The sequence below is a fragment of the Passer domesticus genome, chromosome 2, assembly GCF_036417665.1.
Source record: "Passer domesticus isolate bPasDom1 chromosome 2, bPasDom1.hap1, whole genome shotgun sequence".
Lineage (NCBI taxonomy): Eukaryota > Metazoa > Chordata > Aves > Passeriformes > Passeridae > Passer > Passer domesticus.
The window spans coordinates 61,889,837-61,896,017 of record NC_087475.1 but is presented as its reverse complement, the minus strand read 5'-3'; positions in this window follow the sequence as shown (position 1 = coordinate 61,896,017).

Here is a 6,181-nt window from a genome sequence, read left to right as displayed (position 1 = left end):
TCTGCCTGAAGTCAAAGAGTCACAGAATTATTTAATGTACTCTGGAGCTCCAAAGCCCTACTCAGAGCAGGGCTAACTTCAAAGTTAGATCTGAAAAGCTGAAGTCCTTGTCTAGCTGAGATTTTAAATTTCCATGGCTGCAGATATCATTGCCTTGCTGAGTAATGGCCTCACTGGGAAGGAAGAAAAAACAATTTCCATGCAATCAGAATTTCCCTTGACATAACTGCTAACTGCTCCTTTTTCCATCACTATGCAGCATGAGATCCTTTCACTCAGGGTTAGTGTGACTCTGACTTTCTCTAAATTCCTCCATTAAAGAGGGCTATTAGGGTGTGAGCAAATCCCATCCTTGGTTCCCCAGGCACAGGGCAACCATCAGTTGTGTATTCTTCCAAAACACAGGAAACCCTAAAATGTTTCAGATTGAGGAGTGCATGCTGAAATGCTGGGATTTCCCAGAAAAGATTTTTTGTCCATCAGAATTTATATCCAGCACTAGTGCTGAAGTGGGAAGATTTATGCTAGGCCACTAATTTATTTTCTATTTTGGGTTCATCCTTCCTTTGATAGCTGATCTGGATTTACACCTCTTGCCATAATCTGATGTCGGTACAAACATGTATTTTGCTTTTGGAGGCATAGCACAAAGGCTGTTCCACAATCCAGGCTATAACTCTTTCCCTGTAGGTCTTTCAAGCTAAATAAAGCACGGCGTAGCTGAGTACAAAGCAGATAGAAAGAGCACATAGGTCATGACTGCATGACTGTGACTGTGCTATGAATCCTGTGAGTGTACTTTGATTGTAAGTTGCAGTCTGTTTTGATTAGTTACATTTATTTTTCTTTAGCAGTGACCTGCTTGTTGTTTCAAAGAAAATTAATGAACAAATCAAACCAATCCAAAATCCATCATAATCCATTTCTGTTTCTGTTAAGTAACTTAGTATGATAATACAGACAGTCAGCCCTACAACTTAAATATAAGAAAGCTGACATTCATCAATTTTTGTTTTGTTATGGATGGTGTTGACATAAATGCTGACCACAATTAAGAGCTATTCTGGAGCTGTTATGCTTTTGCTGAAAGCAAATGAAAGATGGCATAGACCCACTTTCAGGAATGTCTAGAATTTCAAAAATAAAAAAAAAAATCAGAAGCTTAGTGATTTGTGTCTTTGTGAAAGCCTAGGCAGACTGTTTAATAGATTTTTCTTTTACAAAGAAAATAGGAGCTGCATAAATATGTAAATGAGCCATCCAAGAATGAGCAAGCAGGAGAAATATTATTGCTATTTGACTGGCTGGTGTGATATATATATATATTAACAAAAACATGCTCAGAGTCATACATGGTTCTTGTGTGCATTTTTAAACACAGATGCATAGCTGAAAGTGTGTGCCTATGCATGCAAATTAAGTGATAAAAATATGGATGGAAGCATATGCATTCAAATGAGTTGGCACTTCTATTCAATCAGCAGAGAAATCTGTATGTGTCATGATTTCCTCTAATTCTATGAATCTTTCTTCCTGGACTTGTCTGCATGTTCTCAAGCACAAAACAATCTCTTCTGAGATACTGGAGACCTTCAACTTCATTACTACATTTCATATTTTCTGCCAATAATTCTGTGATCACAGTAAAATTATTTTCCATGTAAGACTTTCATATATTGAATCTACCACCATATTCTTTTGCAAAAGTACTCATGCTTGTTTTCATTCAGCAGTAATTTCTTTGTTAATCAGTATGGAGTGGAGTTTGGCCTCTTTAAAATGTCCCCCTACAGACTGATGAAAGCATAGGTTTTCCATGTCCAGCTCACAGAGAATCCTTCAAAATCCAGGTCTAGTTCCCAGTGTGGTAGGCTTGAATAGTACTGTCATCATCATCACTGGAAAATAGTATCATCTCAGTTTATATCCAATATGATGAGAAAAATTAAAAGTTAATACTAGATAATGGAGAAAGAAGACTGCAATGCACATCATTAAACAAATAACAAGAGAGAGGCCATGGCAGATTGGCTTTTGGCTAACATTACTCCATCCTCCTCCTGTTTCTTATGGGAGATGTTGTACTCTCTATAAACAAAGCAAATCTTCCACTCCAAACTATCTGGGATTGTTCACGTCAATATTTAAACACACTCTCTTTGGAAGTGATTTTACAGTTCATATTCTTGTTTTCACAAGTTTTATTCATTTTTTTGCTGGCACTTATTCTCCCATCATGAGGACTTTGAACTTGTGTCCATAAAACACACTTTCAGTTCCCAAGCAGCTATACCTGGGGGAAGGTAATTCACACTCCTCCAGACAAAGGACTAATCAGATTAATCACAGCTAGTCAGTAATTTAAAACACAAACCACAACATCCACAAAACATTTGTTCAGAGCTGAACATTTTAAATCCCCTCTAACTCAAACCACACCTATGAAATCTGCAAACAAAAGTAAAAATGCTACAGCAATTTCAAATTGTTACCTCTGCTCTCTACAAAATAAATAAGAATTAAAATGCCGCTTCCCACAATGGACAAGGCAGGAAGCAGGAAACAGTTCAAATTTTCCTGAGCTGGTCTGTAGAAATTGCATGTTCAGAATTCAAGAATTCTGATATCCCCATCCCTTAGAAAAGCATTCACTTTCACACAGTGGGCCTTCTAACAGCATCCATAGCCAGTTTGAAACTGTTGTAGAGCATTACAGCATCCAAGGTGGACAGGTATGACTTTTGAGAGGCATGAGGGTGACAAGCTCTTACAGCATAGCACCAAAACCAATGCTGTCTCCCAAAACACACGAAACGGTGCTGTTTTTTCATTGTACATGCTGTGCATTTGTGGGGCTCTGTGATAAATGCAAACTCTGCTGCAGATGCCCCCTAAACACATAGTAGGAAAAGCCATGGGATTTCCATTCTTTGGTCATGCCCTGGAAATCTCCCCTTCTCCTTCCTCAGATTTGAGACTTTCTGGTATGTATGCAGACCCTCATGGCTCTGAAATTTTGTGATGGTGCTTTCAGGGCCTGGAAGTGTGACACAATGCTTCTTGGTCTGTAGATCTTAAATATCTAAACCATTCAGATCTTTGCACATTGTCTGCAGAGTTGCTGAATCTCGTAGTAGCATTATCCAGGAAGAAGAATAAAACCACCATAAATAAACAGATTACAAGTTTCTCCTTAATGTTTTCTTATGAGAAGTGTGGAATACATATTAAACTAACCACTCAAAATCTTGAATCTACTATTACCAATTTGGCTGAGCTAGGCAGGGTCAAGAATATCAGAAATGTCTATTGCTTCAAAGCCAGTAGTGCTCAAGATCCTTGGTGACTTTGTACTGGACAAACTGGAGCAAAATATACAGTGGATAAGGTACAAAATAAATCTACCTTGCCCATTCCACATGTTTCTACTAGAACCCAAGATAACTGGGTTATTTCTCTTCATGATCTACCTTTTCTCAGCACTGAAGCCTTGTCTGGAGTCTTAGGTGGCTGCCATGTAAGTAAGGAGTAGTTTCACAATATTTATCCCCCTTGTCCTCTCTGCCCTTCTAGGACTGATCAGGAGGTCAATCTGCCTTGCCCATTGTAAAATAACTTCTGCCACAGTAATTAGTACAGCTGAGATTAGAAATGTTAGCAATTATTCACACAGGAGAGTACTTGCCCCCTATACTCAAGATGTTCAGATGGGGCCTCACAGCAGCAGGGTGCCTGGACTTCTGAGCAGTAAGTTTGGGATTTGTTCCATAACAAATAAGAAAAGATTCTTCAAAATTTAGACTCTCATCTCTTGAGCCAAACACACATTATGCCATTTATTCTTACAGCTCACTTCAGAGAAATATTATGATGGAAAATCTTCCAAGTCTGCTGAATTGGGCTGTTTGCCAAGCTGAGTGAAATTTCAAAAAGCAGCTTCTCTTCCATATTTTCAGTCCAGAAATACTGCTGCAGTGGGCAAGGGCAGATTTGCCCTTCATGGCGATTATTCTGGCCCCAGCAAGGTCCTGGAGTCCTGCATGCAGATAATACATACAGTTATTGTCTGCCTCCCACAATTAACTGTGGTCCTCTCCCTGCCTGCATGGATTGGAAGCTTGTGAGTGCATGGTAGCAGGGTTTGAATCAGGGATGAAGAAAAAGGAGAACTGAGACAAGTCCGTAAGAATTCAATACTCCAACCCTTCCAGGTTCTGGGGAAGAATCACGATCACACAAAGAAGACTCAATAGCTTTAGCAGCTGTGGTAAAGAGCTACACACAGGAAGATGCTTGGCAGAACTATTCTCTGCTCAGACAATAAGCTAGGGGGCCACATTTCCACATCAATAAATTCTTCTTGCACTAAATCTTTAATAGGCAGGTGTAGAAATGTCTTCACCATCATGATGCTGTCTTTTTCTGCCTCTTGTATCCAAGAGTGTCTCACCATGGATATCTGTTTCAGGCTAGCTGCATCCCAAATGAGATTTTTGTTCCCTGCTTCTGTTTGTGTATAACAGCCTCCAAGACTGCTGCAGAGCCAAGGAATGACTGGCTGCTTTTTCATTCTCAGATATTGGCTCCATAGAAAGTGGTTCATCATTAGCCTGTGCACTCTTTAACTCACTTGCTAAAAGGAATGCTGCTGTATGCCTCTTTTCTCCTATAATTTATTATAGTGGGCAAACAACCTCATTCTTTCCCTCTAGCCCCTGCTCAGTTTGCTAGGGATAAATGAGTACATACAAAGGCATCCAGTCCTGATGTGAATATAATTCAAGGAATGAATTTTCAGCATCACACATATGGGTATTTTTTCTTCCTGCAAAAACTGTGAAATTATTTCCATATTGTTTTAGTTTCCTAGTATCAGCTTTCCAATCTCAGATACTTTTGAAAGTTTTTGCTTAAGTTATAAATGCTCTTCTACCATAAATTCTGTGTTAGCCTCAAAAATAACAACTATTTTTCACTTTCTGGTTTGAGCCTCCTTCATGAAGATTGTTTCTGGGAACAATGTGATGAATTATGAGTTATAGCTGGGAAGCCTAAAATAAATCCTAACTGAAGTGCAAGAGGTTATGACTCTTTTGGAAAACAGGGAAAAGAGGGAAATCAAGGTCATTCAATTAAGGCTGTTTCGAGCTTTTTTTTTTGTGTGTGTATCAAAAAGCACCACTTTGAAAGCCTACCAGAAAAAAAAAACAAACAAAAAAAACAAGTCTCTGCACAAAGTTCAAATGTCACTCTCCTTCTAAAACAGCACGTAAGTGAAAGCTGATTAACACCTAATTGACATTAATAAGGCAGAATCTGGAGAGCTAAGAGCTGAAGGGTCATCTTAGGAATGACTAATATGACTAATGGAGCTAAATGTTGTACGTAAAACTTAGCTAAACATTTATTGAAGGGAATATAACAATCTACAATCTATGAAGGAAATATTTATTGAAGAAATAAGAGGACTGGTTCATGCAGATAAATATACATAAATAGTAAGATGAGCTCTGTGGAAGACTCTTTTCAGCATAAATTGAGATTTTAATATTTGTTTTAATTTGCAATGGTACTTCTTCAGTTAAAGTTTATTTCAGATTACTCCTAATATTCAAAACAGGAAATAAGAGCCGCTTCAAAAGTTGTTCAAAAAGACTGATTTCATCAGTCATCCTGAAGATGTTGAAACTAGCTTTGTCTAAATCTTTACCCTTTCTCCTAAAAGAACATTTTAGTTTCAACAGTCCAACTTTCCCATTTTGTGGTGCCTGTATTTTCTAACAGACTTTTATGCTAAATAGCAATGTAAACTAATGAAGAGGGATCAGCTGAAGTTTGCACTTCCTAACCAATATACACACAGTCAGTCCCTTCTTAAGAAGCCATTGTTGAAGGAAATTAGAGAAGTATATTAGTACACAGGACAAGACTCTAAAACCCAAACTGTGTCACTCTGACGAACACATCTACTAGATAATGAGTGTAGAATTATCCTTAACTTTCCCAGTCTCATTAAAAGCAAAAAATTGCTACTAACCTAGCCCCTAAAACCATAAGTGAATGCAGCATTACTCAGGAGATTTTTCTCAAAATATCTTGCCATCATGGTACCACATTTTTGTCCCAATGTCATTTATGTCAGCAACATATAGTTTAAAGAAAAGCTACAGCACAAACATCA